This window comes from Macrobrachium nipponense, chromosome 6 (assembly GCF_015104395.2).
Source record: "Macrobrachium nipponense isolate FS-2020 chromosome 6, ASM1510439v2, whole genome shotgun sequence".
In the NCBI taxonomy this organism is placed as follows: domain Eukaryota; kingdom Metazoa; phylum Arthropoda; class Malacostraca; order Decapoda; family Palaemonidae; genus Macrobrachium; species Macrobrachium nipponense.
Window position 1 is genome coordinate 16,043,179 of NC_061108.1, and position 19,757 is coordinate 16,062,935.

Below are 19,757 nucleotides of genomic sequence, written 5' to 3' on the forward strand. Positions count from 1 at the left end.
CAATCACAGCAGATGATTCATTTGCCCTCGTACACGGCTGACGATAATTTCCTGAGGCAGCCGGACAATCCGAGTCCTGCTCTGCAAGAAAGATCTCTCGCTCAAACAAGATAATGGATAGACTCTAGATGTGAGACGATAACGATCCTACCGATTGGTGGTACCTCTCCACATGAGGAGACAGAGAAAGTTGTGCTACACTGGGATCTCTCTGCTGAGAGGAAAGATAGAAGACCTGGGAATTACTCTGCTTGAAGAGACAAAGGAGATACTAGGGTCATCCTGAGATCCTTGGCATCCATTATGTACTCTGTTCAGGACATAAAGGATCAGGGAGAACGGAGGAAAGGCATAAACTTCCAGGTTGTCCCAAGTATATGGAAGGGAGTCCTCCACCCCAGCGAATGGATCTCGGACCAACGAACAGCTGACCTCTTAGCTTTCTGTTGAACCATGTAGCAAAGACATCTAACATGGGTCTTACCCAGACAGACAGAGGCAATCAGATAACCCCAGGGGATGTCCTATGATGCCCTGTCAAAGGAATTTGCAGTGTAGAGAGAGAGGAAATCTCCATGCACTGCCAAAGGAATGTGCATTGCAAACAGAGACATCCTATGAGATCCACTTGTGATGACTGATAACATAAGTTCAGTATGCTGCTCACAGAGATATCCTAGGAGTGATAAGACATCAACCGTCCCCCGTAATTATTTTCATTTAAAACTAGTATAATATTCCACAGTAATATTTCCTTCACCATGTCTCATTAAGCTCATACTTCTTTACGAATTTCATAAAAAAGAATTTTAAAAATTGGATAGCTTACCTTGTTCACTAGTGTGATGAGCATTAGGAAGGGGATTATGGTGTTGCGTGATTGCATTTACAACCTCATCCCTTCTGCGCTCTTGCACTGTAGTAACAGCTTCTTGCCATGCAACTATTGACCGATGAATTCCTGGCTGCAATGGAGCCCTTATCAAACGGCTCCATCTTCCCAACTAATGTCACCACCCTGCAAATACAAATTCTTCTCAGTCACAGAAATGAAAAGCAAGAGATAAAAATTTAGCTTTTGACACTGGACAAATTAGGCACATGAGAGAAATCACACAAAGCAATGGCAGCTAGATAACTGTCTCAACTAAAAGGTGCCCCCATCATTTTCTTATTGTAAGTAAACTAAATTTGTACTAACAGGAATTATGACATTTTTTATAATAAAATTAAATTTTATATATGCTTTTCAATAATTACATAGCTAATTATTTCCCCACTTGGCAGCAAAATGATTATTGTTAAGATACAATAAAGTTTTATACATACTTACCTGGCAGATATATATACTTAGCTATTAGACTCCGTCGCCCGACAGAATTTCGAATTTTCGAGCACACCCGCTACAGGTAGGTCAGCTGATCTAACGCTCTGCCGCTGGGTGGCAGGAATAGGAACCATTCCCGTTTTCTATCAGATTTTCTCTATACCATCTGTCTCCTGAGGGGAGGATGGGTGGGCAATTAATTGTATATATCTGCCAGGTAAGTACGTATAAAACTTTATTGTATCATAACAATATCATTTTTATACATTCAACTTACCTGTCAGATATATACTTAGCTGATTCACACCATTGGAGGAGGGATAAAAGACAGCTAATAACTGATTTAAACAGAAATCACAACATACCGTTGTAGGTAATAAATAATTAAAACCTTGGTTACTACTGTTTAGACTGAAGACTTCATGGTTAATGCCCAGGAGTCTGCTTAGTCTCAAGAGCCTCAGTGAGATATTGATCTATTGCTAAGAGTTCTTGTAGGTTTGCCAAAGGGGTCTTATCCACTTACTTGGCCGATCCTAGAAGGGCTATGTCAAAGGGTTTCGATCCACTTATATGACAAGAACCTTTTTCAAGGGGCACAATACCGATCCCGATCACCTTAACCTAATTCCATGTAGTTCTAAGATTGCAAGGAGTTATCCCCGAACCCCTTGCAAACAACCAATAACTCAATCACAATACATTACACTTAACTTTTACGAAAGATAAAAAACAAAAAATAATTTTGTACAACCCAGCTTCTAAGACCTATTCGCAGACTCTTACTGGCAAAAGCAACGGCCCCGCCTGTGCGACATCAAGCACTCCTGCCAGTAGAAAACCTTGACATTGTCTCAATGGGAGGTTTATGTACAATATTAGACAAAGTCTTTTGTACAACTCGGTTTATAAAGGCATATTTCCAGTTCCTCACTGACAAGGGCAACGGCCGCCTGTGCGACGTCCAAGCACCCTTGACAGCAGGGAAAAACCAGAAACCTGTCTCAAAAAAAGGAGGTTTACGTACCATAAAAAGACACGTCTCTAGTACAGCCCAGCCTGTAAGATAAACTCACAGTTCCTTACTTAACAAAGGCAACGGCCGCCTGTGCGACATCAAGCCCTTATGTAAGCAGAAACCTAGAACCCATCTCAAAGGGAAGGTTTAAGCACAATTATAAAATTTCAATATTTAATTTAAGGATCGGTATGCGTTCCAAGTCCCAGCACTGTATCCGCTGATACAAAAGGACCCAGAGAGAAGCACTTCTCATAGGTAATTGTAACATCTTTAAGATAGTGTGATGCGAATACCGAGTTGCATCTCCAGTAGTCGCATTTTATAATGTCCTTCATGGACATGTTCTTCTGGAAAGATAAGATGTGGCCACAGCTCGTTACCTCATTAGCCTTTACTCGTAGAGTCTTTAAGGAATCATCTGCACATTTGCTGTGAGCTTCCGTAATGACACTTCTGACAAAATATGCTAACGCATTTTTGGACATCGGTCTCTTCGTATCCCGAACTGCGCACCACAAACTTTGTTTACATCCCCCTAGCTCTTCTTTCTTTTTAAGATAGAACTTAAAAGAAAGGCTCTAACGGGCACAACGTTCTTTCAATTTCCTCTCCCACCAAGGTTGAAAGACTTTTCACCTCAAAACTCCTAGGCCAGGGTTTTGAAGGGTTTTCGTTCTTAGCCAGAAATAGAGTTTGGAAAGAACAGATGGCTGCGTCTTTCTTAAAACCCACCCGAGAGTCGAGGGCGTGGATTTCACTTGTTCTCTTAGCCGTAGCTAAGGCAAGGAGGAAAATACATTTTCTCTTCCAATCTCTGAACGAAGCACGGTCGGGAGGTTCAAATTTCTCTGACGAAAGGAATTTAAGTACTATATCTAGATTCCAGCTTGGCGGAACCAAGGATATAGATTTAGAAGTTTCAAACGATCTTATTAGATTGTGTAGATCTTTATCTTCTGCCAAATTTAAACCCCTGTTTCTAAACACTGCCGAGAGCATGCTTCGGTATCCTCTTATAGTAGAAACCGATAGATGGGATTCCTCTCTAAGGAATAACAGAAAATCGGCTACATTGGTCACAGAGGTATCGGAGGAGGACAGTTTATTCTTCCTACACCATCTTCTCAATGATAGACCCGAATAGTTGACGATCTTCGGGCTCTAGCAATTGCTTTCGAAGCTTTGCTTGAAAAGCCTCTCGCTCTGACCAATCTTTCGATAGTCGAAAGGCAGTCAGAGCGAGAGCGGGGAGGTTTTGATGGTACCTCTCAGAAGTGGGTTGTCTGAGAAGATCTATCCTGTTTGGAAGAGATCTTGGGTAGTCACTGTCCATTCCTGTACCTCTGTGAACCAGTCTTGGGATGGCCAAAACGGGGCGATGAGAGTTAGTCTCGTCCCTGTTTTGATGCTATGAACTTTTTCATTACTACGCCTAGTATTTCTTGAATGGAGGGAAGGCGTATGCATCGAGTCCTGACCACTCCAGTAGCATGGCATCCACCGCTATCGCTCTCGTGTCTTCGACTGAGGAGCAGAAGTTCTCTATTCTCTTTGATAGGAACGTCGCAAATAAATCTATTTGTGGCCTTCCCCACAGGGTCCACAGGCTTTGACACACTTGCTCGTGGAGAGTCCACTCCGTGGGGAGGGGGAGAACTTTATTTGTCCTGCTGAGTCTGTCTGCTCTGACATTCTTTTTCTCCCTTCACAAACCTGGTTAGGAGGGTAATGTTCTTCTCCTACCGCCCATGACAACAGATCTCTCGTTATTTCGTTAACGGGAAAACGAGTGCGTCCCCCCCTGTTTTCTGATATAAGCCAACGCCGTGGTATTGTCTGCGTTGACTTGTATCACCTGATTCCTTACTTCTGTTTCGAAGGACTTCAGTGCCAGGAACACTGCATACAGTTCTTTGGCATTTATATGCCAGTCCTTTTGCTCTTTCTCCCATTTGCGCCCGACACTTCTCTTACTCCTAGAGTCGCTCCCCATCCCATCTCTGAAGCGTCTGAGAAACAAGATTTGGTCTGGGTTCCGAACCTCAAGAGACATTCCCTCGTTCTTTTTTAGAGGGTGCAGCCACCACTTCAGGTGCTTCTTCACTTCTATTGGAATAGAGAAAGTGTCCGACAGTCGCCCCTCTTTCCAACTCCACGATCGTCTTAGGAAGAATTGAAGCGGGCGTAGATGAAGTCTCTCTAGGGACACGAACTGTTCTAGGGAGGAAAGAGTCCCTAGAAGCTTAGCCACTCCTGGCTGAACTCTTTTCTTTCTTTAAAAAGGTCGTGACCTTCTGAATTCCTCGAAGTATTCTTTCCTGGGAAGGAAAATCCCGAAAATCCCGAGAATTCATCTGAATCCCCAAATAGACAAAGTCCTGACTGGGGATCATCTGCGATTTCTCGAGATTCACGAGCAATCCTAGAGATCTAGTCAAATCGAGTGTTTTCTGTAGATCCTCCAAACATTGCTTCTGAGATTTGGCTCTTATCAACCAATCGTCTAGGTATAGGGAGATGTTTATGCCTTCCAGATGTAGCCATCTGGCTACATTCCGCATCAGGTACGTAAACACCTGCGGAGCTGTGGAGAGGCCGAAGCACAAGGCCCTGAACTGGTAGATCTTTCCTTGTATCATAAACCTGAGATACTTCTTCGACGATGGGTGAATAGGAACGTGAAAGTAGGCATCCTGAAGGTCCAGCGAGACCATCCAGTCTCCCCGACGCAGGGCTGAAAGCACCGAGGCAGAAGTCTCCATGGAGAACTACTTCTTTTCTACGTAACGGTTCAGGATGCTCACATCCAGAACTGTCTCCATCCTCCTGACGCCTTCGTTACTATGAAGAGGGGGTTGTAAAACCCCGGGGAGAAAGCATCCTGAACCTCTTCTATTGCCTCTTTGTCCTTCATCGTTATTACCATCTGAAGAAGTGTCTCTCTCAGAACAGGGTCCTTGTACTTCGCCGACAGTTCCTTTGGAGATGTTGACAAAGGTGGTCTGTCCCGAAAGGGTATAATGTATCCCTTTTCCAGAACAGCCAACGTCCAAGGGTCGGCTTCCCTTAATGCCCAAGCCCCTACAAAGTTTAGGAGTCTGGCCCCTACAGGATGTTTGTTTGGAGGACTTCGCTGCTACTTCGACTTCTTGAAGGCCCGAAAGGAAGACCTTCCTCGTTTATCCGATGTCTTTGTTTTGTTGGAGGTCGAGAGGCGGAACCTCTCCGAAAGGGCACAATAGGTGTACGAGCAGCCTTCTTTGCAACTGGTACTGCTGGCCTTGTCTTCTTGGTGGATTGAACCAATAGATCTTGGGTTACCTTTTCAGAAAGAGACTTTGAAATATCCTTCACCAAGTGAGAAAGGAAAAAGGTGATCTGAGAGAGGAGCATACAAGAGGGCTGACCTCTGGGAAGGAGATACTGCTTTCGTTAGGAACGATCCAAACAAAGATCTCTTCTTTTCACAATTCCCGATCCAAATAGGGATGTCAGCTCTCCCGAACCATCTTGTACTGCCTATCCATACAGGATATATACTATGTAAGGCTTCCGGTCCAAAACATCCGGTTCTTTGGCTTTTTAGCCAGCACTCCAAGGGACCAATCCAGGAAGTTAAATACTTCTAATACATGGAAAAGTCCCTTAAGGTGCTGATCCAATTCTGACATGCTCCAGTAAGCTTTCGCTGAATTCAACGCGTGTCTCCTCGAAGCTTCAACTAAGCTTGAAAATTAGCTTCCGCGGAAGATGGAAGATAAGCCCCATTGCTTCCTCCGTTCTATACCATATCCCTCTCCTACCTCCGAGCTTACAGGGAGGAGAGCATAAACCGTCTTTAAAGCTTCCTTCTTCGAGTTCATCCAAGTATTTAGGATTGAAGCACCTTTTTCATTGATATGGCTGGCTTCATCTTTAAATATGAAGAGGATTCGGAGTTTTCGTACTCGAGAAAAGAGATCTAGGAGAAGGAGGAGCTGCAGGGCTTAGAGAATCTCCAAACTCTTGAAGGAGAAGAGAAGCCAATACTTTATAATTGGAAACACCCTCGTTGGTTGGGGTTTCCTCCTCCGACACGTCTTCAAATTCTACCATAGAAGGGGAGTGAGTTCTTTTGTGAGAGTCTCTATCTGGAGATCTTGTTTCCTTAGGCGAAATACTTCTGGAAGGAGAGAGACTAACAGATCTAGAAGTCTTCTCTTTCCTTTCCACTGATCTTCCCTGAGACATGGAAGTGGAAACTGTCACTTTCGAAGGACCAGGTTCCCTTTGTGGAGTTCGATTCTCCCTAGTATGAGTAGGACTTCTAATTCCAGGAGAATCACTATTTGAAGACATTATATGTCTACCTGGAGTTCCTTTGCTACTGTCTGGCGCTTCTCGCCTGGCTGGCTCTTCACGCCTGATTTGCGCCTCGTGTCTAGCTGGCGCCTCGCGCCCTGTTTGTCTCTTTGCGCTTGGCTGGCGCTTTGCGCCTATCTAGCGCTTCATGTCTGTCTTGCGCCTCATTGAGAATATATCCTTATCCCTAAATAAAAGCTTCTTTTCCGTTATCCGCTTCTACAAACCTTTTCCGGTTGTCATATTCATCCGAAGAATAACTACTTACTGGCTCTTCGTGTCCAGATGTGTATTGCGCCTGGCTGGCGCTTCGCGCTTGGCTGGCGCTTCACGCTCAGCTGGCGCTTGGCGCCTGGCTGGCACTTCGCGCTCGCCTGGCGCTTCATGAACACGTAGTCTAGCAGGTCTGTGTAAGATAGACGAAACTGACGACTCCTCATCCGAAGAAGAAACTTCCTTTCTTGGAGTTCATAATAATGAGCCTTAGATTTTCTTCACCGGAAGACTAGAATCCTTTCTTCTGGGAGGATCTCAGACAGGACTCCGACCAGAGAAGCAATTGACTCCTAAATATTCTTCAATATTCTGGTGGTTTCAGTCCTTTGGTCTAAAGGAGGGAAGGAGAGCAGTCTTTCTCCCATTTTCCCAAGACTTTGCGGGAGATAGCATTCTTTTTGCTTTCTTGCTCTCTGTCGGGATTCTTAAATCCTCCGCCGAAAATCGTTCCGGACTTGAATTTTAACCCAGTTTCTCCCAGTTCCTCTTCAGGGGACGAGACAGATCCGCCGATCTCCATCCTCGTTTGGGAGAAGAATTTTCAGACGATGAAAAACATTCACGGAGAACGCTTTTTTCTATAGCGTTCTTTGGCAGTCTGCGGTGTTACAGATTCTGCCGAAGAGACGTCTGACTGGTGGGGATTCTCCACAACCTCCGTACGGCTTTTGACATTCCTTCTCCTCTGGGCTTGGGAGCTTGAAAGAGGTCTAGGCCTGGGAGCGTTGTGGAGCCAATCAGACGCTTCCTCCACTGCAATGGGGACACTCACATCACTAATATTTTGTTTACCTTCAATAGCAGCCATTTTACGCTCCATTTTTTCATACGGGCTGCTTTAAGACTTGCAATTTCCGAAGCAGATTCCGTAGGATCTGCATTCGGTGAAGGTCCTGAAATATTAGAAGGAGCATTCATCATATTAGAAGAGGTACAAAATTACTTACCAAAGTCACTTGAAAGAAAGAGAAGCTAGGCTTGGTTTTGGAAGAAGACTTCTTAACGGTCTTTCTCTAACTTCTTCAAGTAAGAAGTTAGAGACTTCCAACCCTTCAGCACTTAACTCTCACATTCACGACAAGTGTTATCGATAGAGCATTCATACTTTCTACACACTCTACAGACAGTGTGAGGATCAACCGAGCTTTCGGCATCCTCACCTTGCATCCTTCATTCACACACATTCTCATCCACACTTCCAGAGTCAGACATCATGATGAAAAAATCCAATACAAAATCCAAATAACGGTCCACAATAGTGTATGCCAATCCAACGATCCAAATACATCACCAAAAGGTCTAAACGAAGATCAATTGCGATTCAAAAACGAAATCCAGCCGGAGATACCAACAACAATGTTAATGGATACTTGTACCACAGCCCCTTTTTCCATCATCTTCTTCACTTCCTCTTGCAGAATAATGGCCTTCTGAGACTCTTGAGCATAAGCGAGGTGAGGTAATGGCTGTTCTGTCAGGGGCGGGGTTACCTTGAACGGAATCAAATACCCGACCCTGAGAACATCCACCACCACTGCTCTGCCGAGTGATGAGAGGCGCCCACCCTATCTTCTTGAGCCTCTCCCTCTTCCCCTACTCCCCCTTCCTCTGTTGTTTCTATTGTGAAAGGGCCGATGAACTAACCTCTTTGGGGAAGAGGGTCTTGTTGCCCTATTAGGGATGTTATGTCTCACTGTCTTCTTCCAAGGTATTTGCTGTTGCCTTACCTCCATAGAGGTACCTTGACTGTTAAGACGTTTCCTAACTGCCTGCTGTACCAATCTATCGTTAGTGTCCATCCTTCTTCTATCTATAGCCTCTTCCAGTATGACCTCTGGCACCAGCAATTGCGACTCGAAGACATCCCCATTCCTCATCGTTAACAGGGAATCCAAATCAACAGTGCGGCTTAGTCTAGCCAACGCTGCATCTCTCCTCATTTAATTCAGGATATTTTTGCCCAAACATTGGCAACTTAGTTTGTCAAGTACGCAATCGCTTTGGAACCTGACTGTAGTAATCTAATGAACAATGATTCATCCACTACCTTTCTTGTCACTTCTGAGATGCAATCTTCGCCACTGCTGTCAACCAAAGATCTAACCAAGAAGCCGTCTGAAAGACAGAAGAAGCTGTTGCTTCTAACGTAGCAGCCTCTTGGTAAGTCATCAAAGGGCACTCCATTTTAACCTGATCTAAGGTTAACCCAGGCCTTAACCTTACCACATTACAGTTCACTTGCCTAGACAGCAAAGGGACCTTCGGTGTTGTAAAATATTTCCTTTGTTTCATCATTGGAGGGGGAATAAATTTAAATGATCTATTAGATCTTAAGGAATTATCTCTTCCTGCAATTCGTGCGTTTACGTGTTGTAAAAAAGAGTCCACATGACTCGAACAAAGCAATTCATACGACACCTTGGTATCCTTTTTCAATCCAAATACCATGTCAATTCCCGGAGGAAGCATACTGGCAGGTGTTTCTGTCTTCTCCGAAAGGTTATTGAATTGACAAATCAAATCAATCACCTCCGCATACGAGGCCAGAAACTCTTGTTTTTCTCCTTCCTCCGGCTCTAACATATTGTGCTCCGCCACAGGGGATGTTATCTCACCCCTATCCTCCTGACAAAACGGCCCGGAACTTCGTGGCCGCCTGCCCCTACGGCCGCGGCCTCTTTGATTTCTGATGGCCGCCGCCAGCTCGATCCCGAATATCAGCAGGGAACGAGAATGCCTCACTCTTTCTCAGCTCACAGATCTAGAGCGAGAATCTCGTCTAGACCTACAAGATGAAGGCTCCCTTGAAACTGAGAACTTTGTCTCTATTAGGATTGCTATTGTTTCCGAGCGTCAAGAGAATTTGGCCTCGATCTTTCATCCAGACGGACAACGCCTTCCACCAACGTATCAGACAAGATTACCAACTCTCTATTCTTCGTTCTTTTAATAGGAGCCTTATCATCCTTTGTCCGCATTTTAAACGGCCTTACGGGCAAAACTGGAACCTGCATTCTATCTTTGCTGCACTTTTCGCAGCCAATGTTGATTTTGCCAGCGGTATCGTATTCTTTGTAATCTGTATTGGCAACTCCGCGTCGGCTGCTAGTCCATCGTCCGTCGCCTCTCTCGCTCGTTCGGACTCTTGCAAATGGCTTCGTCCGCTAGCTTTGTGCTTACCAGCCACTGACTCCCCGACTTTCGTGCTGACTGGGATACGACAGTCCCTGGTCTGAAGATGAAGAAGAATTCACTCTTCTCCTCTTAGCCCGAGGAATCAGTCACGAAATCCTGAATCCTCCAACAAAGAAGAAGAAGATGAATCACGCCTTTTCTTTTGTCTTTCTTAGCCATTCTCTTCTCTATATCCTGTAATTTCTTCATTACAGTGTGTACAGCCGAGTCAGAAAGCCTATTTGAGTCCGGGTGCAGCAAAGTAGGACCGAGAAGCAGTAGTCTGTGACGTCATCGTGTCTGCCATATCGGTGTGTGACGTATGTTGTGACGTCACCAATCTTGTAGGGAGAGACTGTGCGGCTTCTGCTGGCATCCGCACGTTTGCCGCCAAACTACCCCCATGTTCTACCTCGCTGTAAACAAGAATTTGATGGCGTAGCCGCGCATTATTTCCCATAAATTGCAAGCCAGGGGATGAGGAACATTCAGCTCCGCCGAACCCTGCTGGAATTGTGACGCCATATAATGTGACAGCAAACCCTCCAAGGTTGGTACGCCTGGTAGCCTAGCGCTGACACATACCTTCCATCCTATGCGCTTCGGGAGCCGGCACCTGGAACAAAGATGGCGATGCTCCCCCCCTACCTGCTGGGAACAAAGGAGCATACATATTATGCATAAAATTACCCAAAAACCCCTCCTGAAGTTTCCGATAACGAATCGCTAGGAGAAACCGAATGGGTATGGGACAAATCAAAAGCAGGTGCGAAACATATGGAGCAGTCTGGTTTATTGTCGATACAAAAGAAGCCGGTAAGGTTGTTTGGTCATCCAAAGATTGGCGTCACCTCCTTCCTTTTGTATTGGTCTTTCTCATAAAATTTTTTCCACTGTTCCACCGACCAAACCCCGACAAACAGAATATGGATTAGTAATCATACATACATTTTCCCTGCACCTACTACACGTTGGGATGAGGATCCGTCGACACCGAAGTTAGGAATTTAGAACATGGAAAGCCACTGACTCCGGGGGCCACTTCCTTTGTCTCCTCTTCGAAACGGCAGAAGATCCGATGGTGAAGCGAAATTTCCATCTTACCACTTATACGCTCTTACCGATCACACTCGGAGAAAGAAAAAGTAATAAGAAAAATGAAAATGAAATGGATAAAAAATGGGCAAACACTGAAAACTGCCTTTAAAACAGATAGACAGTAACACGTTTTATCTTTAAAGGCGGTAGGAATATAACTGGTGGGTTCACAGGACGCCGAGGGCATTCTGGGTATACATGCCCCGTGACCTGGTATAGATGCCAATAGTCCTGGATCTCACAAGATGAAGTTTTTATGTTAAAACGAAGTTTAATGTATACTTACCTGGCAGGTATATATATAGCTATATTCTCTGTTCCACCTGGCAGAAATTTTCAAATCTCGCGGCAAACACTAGTAACCTATTAGTAGTTCAGGATACCACCACCCCATTACCCGTGGCGCTAGCGCCAGGAACCGTTTCCCACTTGAACCAGATTTTTTCTCTGACCCTGTCTCCTGAGGGGAGGAGGGTGGGCATTAAATTATATATACCAGCCAGGTAAGTATACATTAAACTTTGTTTTAACATAACAAAAAACTTCATTTTAAATGTATGACACTTACCTGGCAGGTATATATATAGCTGATTGACACATTTGGAGGTGGGTCAAAGACAGCAACATTATTAGAGTATAAAATTATTAAAATTATATTATTAAAACTCTAGGTTCCTTACCTGCTAAGGTAGCTGACTTCATCCAGGTCCTGCTCTCAGTCTGCTTAAACCTTAGGAGCTCTCAACAAGGAAGTGCCCTGTATGTTGAAGAAGCTAAGACTGGAACTGACAAACTGGGCGTGACCAATGTGTTGACAGAACCCTACAGCCCTCTTATGCCACGGCATTCAAGCTTAGTAATAGATCAGTACCTGAACTACACACACACCATACCAATATAAACCAAACCAGACTGAAAAAAGTAAACACACTTTTCTCAGACTACCAATAAACACAACACCATCACCTGACAAATACTAGCTTAAAAGAAGGTTATGGGGTGGTAACTCCTTTGCCCAATACTGTACCCGAGGACACGTATGGAGGACCTAGCGTCTGACAATTATCAAAGGTTGTCTGATAATCCCTCAGATAATGAGACGCAAATATTGAATTCGTTCTCAAAAAGGTCGATTCAATAATTTCTTTGAGGGCTAAATTCTTTTTAAACGCCAATGAGTCGCAAACTGCCCTGACTTCATGAGCCCTCACTTTCAAGATACCGAAGGTCTGTTCTTGACACAACATGTGAGCTTCTGTAATTAATTCTCTCATAAAGAAAGCTAGAGCGTTCTTTGTCATGGATCTTACTGGGGTCTTTGAATGAGCACCAAGAGCATCAGAATTCCCTCTGATCTCTCTTGTTCTTTCAATGTAGAATCTTAATGCTCTCACTGGGCAGAGGACTCTTTCTTCTTGCTCATGTCCCACTAACTCAGATAAACCCAAGACATCAAAGGATCTTGGCCAAGGATTCGTAGGGTTCTCATTCTTTGCCCAAAAAACCTTCCTGGAATGAACACACTGCATTACCATGTCTCCATCCCACTTTCTTTGAATGGCCTGAAGCTCACTAGCTCTTTTAGCCGTTGCCAGAGCGACTAAAAAGATAGTCTTCTTAGACACATCTCTCAGAGAGGCTTTCTCTAAGGGCTCGAATTTACTCGAGGTTAGATGCCTCAAGACAACATCGAGGTTCCAAGCAGGAGGCCTGCATTGTGGCTGTTTCTTAGTACCAAATGACCTAATCAGATCTCTAAGGTCCAAATTATTAGAGATATCAATATCTCTGTGTCTAAAACACTGAGGTCAACATACTCTTATAGCCTTTGATTGTAGACACTGACAATCCTAAACCCTTCCTTAAATATAGAAGGAAGTCTGCGATTTGGGTCACAGAGGTACTGGATGAAGACACTTTCCTCTTCCACTACACCAATTCCGGAAATTTTCCCACTTCGACTGATATACTGCGATTGTGGAAGTTCTTCTGGCCCTAGCCACTGCACTGGCCACCTCTCTAGAATATAACCCCTCGCTCTGACAAGACTTTCGATAGTCTGAACGCAGTCAGACCCAGAGCGAGGGTATTCTTGTGAAATCTGTCGAAGTGGGGTTGTCTGAGTAAATCTACTCTTAGAGGAAGAGTTCTTGGTGTATCTATTGTCCATTCCAGTAACTCTGTGAACCAACCTTTGGGCCGGGCCAAAAACGGAGCTATTAAGGTCATCCTCGTTCCTTGGCTCTCCCTGAATTTCTTCATAACTTTCCCCAGTACTTTGAATGGCGGAAAAGCGTAAACATCTAGGTTTGTCCAGTCCATCAGGAAGGCGTCGACCGCCACTGCTTCCTGATCTGGAACCGAGAGCAATAAGTTGGTAATCTTTTTTTGTTCTGGCTGTCGCAAAAAGATCTACTACCGGACGGCCCCACAACTTCCACAGGCTCTGACATACCTCCAGGTGCAACGCTCCACTCTGTCGGTAGAAGCTGTCCTCTCTGCTCAACATGTCCGCTCCCACATTCTTCTCCCCCTGGATGAACCTGGTGAGCAGAACGACATTTTCCTCTTCCACCCAAAGTAGAACTTCCTTTGCCAGCATGTAGAGGGATAAGAATGAGTCCCTCCTTGTGTGCGGATGTATGCAAGAGCCGTGTGTGTCCGAGTTGATTTGCACTGTCTTGTCTCGAATCAACTCTCTGAAGTGCTTCAAGGCCAAGAAAATCGCCATCAGTTCCTTCCTGTTTATGTGCCAACTAGTTTCTTCCTGCTCCAAAGACCCCGACACCTCCAGCCGGGCCTAATGTTGCCCCCAACCTGCGTCGGAAAACAAGATGAGGTCTGGGCTCTTCTGTGAAGCGACATCCCTTCTGCTAACCTGCCTGGGGTTAGCCACCAACTTAATTCCTCCTTCACTTTGACAGGAATTAGAAACTGGAAGGAATCCGGTTGCGATTTTCTTGGCCATGAATCTTTCAGGAAAAACTGTAGAGGGCTCATGTGCAGTCTTCCTAGAGAAATTAACCTCTCTAGCGAAGAGTGTGTGCCCAGTAGACTCATCCACTCTCTTGCTGAGCATCGGTTTTTCTCTAGGAAGTCCTGCACCTTCCGAATGCAAAGGGCTTGCCTTTCGGGGGGACGGAAAAACCCGAAAAGTCGCTGACGATATCTGAATCCCCAAATAAACTATCTGTTGCTTGGGATTCAACTGCGACTTTCCCAGGTTTACCACAAGACCTAGGTCTTTTGCTAAGTCCAACGTTTGTTTCACGGTCCTCCAGACATTGACTTCTCGATTGGGATCTTATCAACCAGTCGTCCAAATAAAATGACACTCTGATCCCTCTTAGATGTAACTGTATGTGTTGGTAAACTCCTTAACCTTAAGTGGAGGGCAAGGACACAACTTTAAATAAAGTAGGTTCCAAATGTCTATTGTAGAAATATATACAAGATCCAGGGGACAAAGAGCAGCCAGCTAAACAAACAGACAGATGAGACGAGACTGCCTCACGAGAGCAATAATTACACTGTTGCCAATACTTAAAATGTTTGCCATATCATATTACTGGACTTAACATGGGATACTCTAATGGCGCGCAACATGTTGAAATAATGTTTGAACCATAATAACAACATAATAATACTGGTACATGTGAAATGCGTCTTTTTCATGTACCTACACCTCCCTCCCCCTCACGCTCGTGTAGTGCATTCTCGAGCGGACTCCTTTTTCCATGAGTCTTTGGGAACGACGTGGGTTTACTGGAGGAATACTGACTAGGACTCTCTTTCTAGGTCCTGGCTAGGGGCCACAGGGACAGGGAGAAAAGGGGTCACTATTAGTGGGTGGCACCAGGCGAAGAAAACGCCGATTACGCCACCGCACACGACCACTAGGGAGACCGAATTTGATTAGTCTCTTGACCTTCCATGACCCATGACAGTGCCAACTTTGTCCAAACGATGAGAGGTCGGGTCTTGAATCCGAACTTGCTGTCCGATACTCAACTGGGTGGTAAGGGGTGGGCATGCTTGTCTACTTGGTTCTTTACCTGCTTGTAACGAGCGGCAGCACGGCGGTCACAATCTTCGGTCTTGACCTGCCACCTCCTTGTGGCAGGTCAAGATTAAATAATGTTTGAACATAATAATAACATAATAATACTGGTACATGTGAAATGCGTCTTTTTCATGTACCTACAGTAACCATCTTGCTACATTTGGACATCATCCTCGTGAACACTTGGGGGGCTGTGCATAGGCCGAAGCACAGGGCCTTGAATTGAAAAGACCCTGTTCTGAATCACGAACCTTAGATACTTCCTGCTTCCTGGATGAATGGGAATATGAAAGTATGCGTCTTGTAGGTCCAGGGTAACCATCCAGTCCCCTGGTACGTACCGCTGCCAGTACTGAATCGTTCGTCTCCTTGGTGAATTTGGTCTTTCCACGAAAACATTCAGTTGACTTACGTCCAGCACTGGTCTCCATCCTCCCGAGACTTCGCAACCAGGAATAGCCGGTTGTAAAATCCCGGAGATTCGTGATTCAGAACAGGTTCTATGGCTCCTTTCTCTAGCATGGAAGAGACTTGCTCCCACAGAGCCTTTTTCTTCACTAAATCGTTTGTAATTTTAGCCCCAGGGCTCTCGGAGATGTTGCGAGAGGAGGTTTCTTTAAGAAGGGAATTTTGTACCCTTCCCGAGCTACGTTGACGGCCCCAGGGATCTGCCTTCATGTTCTGCCAAACTTCCCAAAATTCTTGAAGTCTGGCTCCTACTGCTGTCTGGAGGACTGAGTTCTCATTGTTTAGAGGTAGTTTTGGCTCCTCTTTTCGTTGGTACTCTCTTGCCTTCCTTAAAGGCGGGTCGTTGCAAACGTTCTGCCTCGAAAGGGCTGTTGAGAAGGCCTTGTTTGAGGGCTAAATTCTTTTGGAGTTTTCTTCACCAACTTGGATGGTAAAAACTTCCTTACCGATGAAGAGAGCAAATCTTGAGTGGCCTTCTGCGAAAGCGCCAGAGCTATATCCTTAATAACCTCTGACGGAAACAGCTGGTTAGAAAGGGAGGGGTGAGAACATCAATTCTGATTTCTGTGCGTTGGAAACGCCTTTAGAAGCGAATGAGCACAAAAGCGGTCTCTTTTCAAAAACTCCTGCTGCGAACAATGAAGCCAGCTCATTTGCTCCATCTCTGAGAGCCTTCGTCCATGCAGGACATAATGCTCTTAGCCACTTCCATAGCCTGTTCCTTTTCATCTTCTAAGGAATTCGCCTCAATGCTCCCAATGACCAATCTAGAAAATTGAAGACTTCGAAAGTCCTAAAAATTCCTTAAAAAGATGTTCAAACTCGGACGAAGTCCACCAGACCTTGGCAGAATGCAATGCCTGTCTGCGCGAACTCGTCCACTATACTGGAGAAAATCCCCCGGCTGGGAGGAGGCAGGTACTCCCAGGCAAGACTTTCTCCGTAGCGTAACATACCCAGACTTAGATGCTCTAACTTGGCTGGGGGAAAAGCGAAAGAGGATTTCCCCGCTTCTTTCTTGTCCTTCAGCCAGTTATTCACTCGTTGTAACGCCTTCTTGGCCGAAATGACAGAGTCATCTTGAGAAAAGAGGACTTCTTAGGAGTCTTAGTCTTAGAAACTGAGACAGGGGAGATACAGGAGCCGTAGGCTGAAATTCCCCTTCGAAAATAGACAGCAGACGTGAAGTAAGGATCTTATAATCCGAAGACGGTTCGACATTCTTCTCTTCAACAAAATCCACTTCTTCTTCTGCTGAAGAAATGTCTTGGCAAATCACTATCGTTGTGACGCTTTGCTGATGGATTAACGTCCTGCCGCCTGCGTCCTGTCACCAACGAAGTCTCTGCGTCCTGCCGTCTGTGTTCTACAACCGTAGAAGAATCGATGTGCTGCCGCTTGCGTCCTGCTCCATCGTAGACACGTCTGCTCCCTGCCGCCTGCGTCCAGCGTCCACCAGCGGTTCCGCGTCCTGACGTTTGCGTCCTGTTTCTTCCGAAACAATCTTCTTCTTCCTGCGTCCTGTGTCCTGGAACACTACGCGATCGCCCGTCTTCGTTTATAGCGCCCGTGCGTCCTAATCCTCGACACGCAAACACTTGTCGTCCGTCTTCTTGGAAGACTTAACGGGAAGGAAATCGTCCTTACGCCTTGCAGGTCCTTGCAAAGGAGCGTCCCATGAATCGACGAGAACTGCAAGCTTCGACTGCATTTCTCTTAAGAAATCCTTCGTACTATCTTCCTGACGAACAGCCGTAGGAGGAGGAGGAAGACGAGAAGGGACTAGGACGCTAAGGAGAATGATCTTGGGACTCTACCCGAAGGAGAGAGAAGAGGAGAGGAAAAGCAAGAGGACTGGGGGGAGTCTCTTGACGAAATTCCAGGAACGTACGGGCCGTACCGAGACTTCTTCGATCACACAATTTTCTTCCTTTTGGTCGAAACCACGTCCTCGTCCGAGGAAGACAAAACCTCGGGCTGCTCCAAGCTTCACGATCTTGAGCACGTCGATCATGAGTAGTCGATGTCCTTAACGTCCTCTTGAGGGGCGAGACACTACCGAGTACCGATGTTTCGCGCTCTGATGTCGAACCATCAGAGGACGCACACTTTCCCAGTTACGCCTTTTCTGCGGCTAACTGCAACAGCTGGGATCTACAACAGGACTGTTCCGAAAGGGACGCCTGACCGTGGTAAAACCTCTCTCGCCTCCCTTCGACTGTCGACATGCCTTCTCCCTTGGGTCTGGGAGCTTGACAGAGGTCTAGGTCTAGGAGCACGAGAGAGACGATCAGACGCCCCCCTCCACTACACTTTCACTGACATCAAAAGCACTCACTTTATCCGTAAGGCGCTTGTATTTGGTCTCCCAGGACGCTTAAGGGCAGCGAAAACCTTTACAATCTGGTGATCGTTCGTGCCCTCTGATACAGCAGCGGGCGCAGGAGATACCTGGGGAGAAGGAACTACCAACTATACGTTAGAAGGAGCTGGAGAGGAAACACATTCACTCCTTTTACTAGAAGTATTCGACCTCTCACTACGAGAAACAGATCTTACACGATCTTTCTCAAGCCTTTCAACATATTTCATAATATCTTCCACTCCTTCTCTGACAAATTCTCACACTCACACACCTACTCTCCCAAGTACACACATTCTCTCTACACTTCTTGCAAATGGTATGAGGGTCGACCGAAGCCTTCGGCAACCTTACCTTACACCCCTCTTTCACACAAACTCTAAAACATACTACCATTGTCAGACATCTTCCAAGAACAATCCAAAGCGAATGCCAAGCTAACGTTTCCAAGTACGATACCAAAAAATCCATGAAAAGTCAGCAACGAGAAGAAAATCCTAGCAGGGAACCAGCAACAATGTTGCCGGTTCGGCTGGCAGAAAAAAATCTGGTTCAAGTGGGAACGGTTCCTGGCGCTAGCGCCACGGTAACAGGGTGGTGGTATCCTGAACTACTAATAGGTTACTAGCGTTTGCCGCGAGATTTGAAATTTCTGCAGGTGGAACAGAGAATATAGCCTATATATATATCTGCCAGGTAAGTGTCATACATTAAATGTAATTTTTAATCCTACGGTTTCCACTTGGCACTGGTAATCCTAATGTTAAGACCGAAGGTTTGTTCCGTATATGAACAATTATTGTTTCCACATGAAAGATCAAACATTTCTACAAAATTTAGGCATAAAACAAACTCTGCCAACCTAACTACGTATTATATTTTTCATGATTATTTCCAAAACTATCAATGATTTTTCTTAAAAATTTAACAATTCATCATCATCGTTTTTATTATTTCAAAGCTTTGTAAAGATGTTCTGATTGCTTTTAGGAAATAATTCAATCATTTGCCAACATAACAACACAAAACCAGAAGTGTTTATCAGTTATAGTTCGGACGTACTGAATTTCACCCAAAACACTTTTCCATGCACATTCTTTTTGGCCCATGGGGAAAATTGTTGGGCTACCTTACACCCTTAGATTTTCAGCCTGTGCACAAGAGGGTTAATAAAACTTGTTTTACTTTACCTAATCATATTGCATGTATTATCATATTACAATGTATGAACAGAGCGACGATGTGTCACTTGCATTCTGATTGTGTACTTAAAATAATCAGCTGATCGCATTTTACCAGTACAGGTAGTTGTCGACTTACAACCGTAATTGGTTCCGACTAACCGGTCATAAATAGATTTTTGGACATAAGTCAGCCCGTGTTAATTTACCGTAAGAATATCATATTAGCCTAGCGTACACTAGGGTGTAATCTGTACCATCTTTACATATAGGGTAGCCTAGCCTACACTACACAGCATTACTTCATACATATATGGTTATTAATTAACGTAGTTTTTGTTTTTATTTATCAAGTTTAAATCAGCCTTGTTTCCTTTTAAGTTTCTTTTGCTTAAGCAGCCAAATGCTTGTTAGTTTATGTAAGAGTTTTAGTGTTATTGAGCGCC

The 19,757-nt window shown here is 45.0% G+C and overlaps 1 pseudogene; it reads right to left on the reverse strand.

Annotated features, from left to right (window-relative positions):
• Positions 1-809: 809 nt before the first annotated feature.
• Positions 810-19,757, reverse strand: part of LOC135216440 (uncharacterized) — an 84,812-nt pseudogene continuing 65,864 nt past the window's right edge.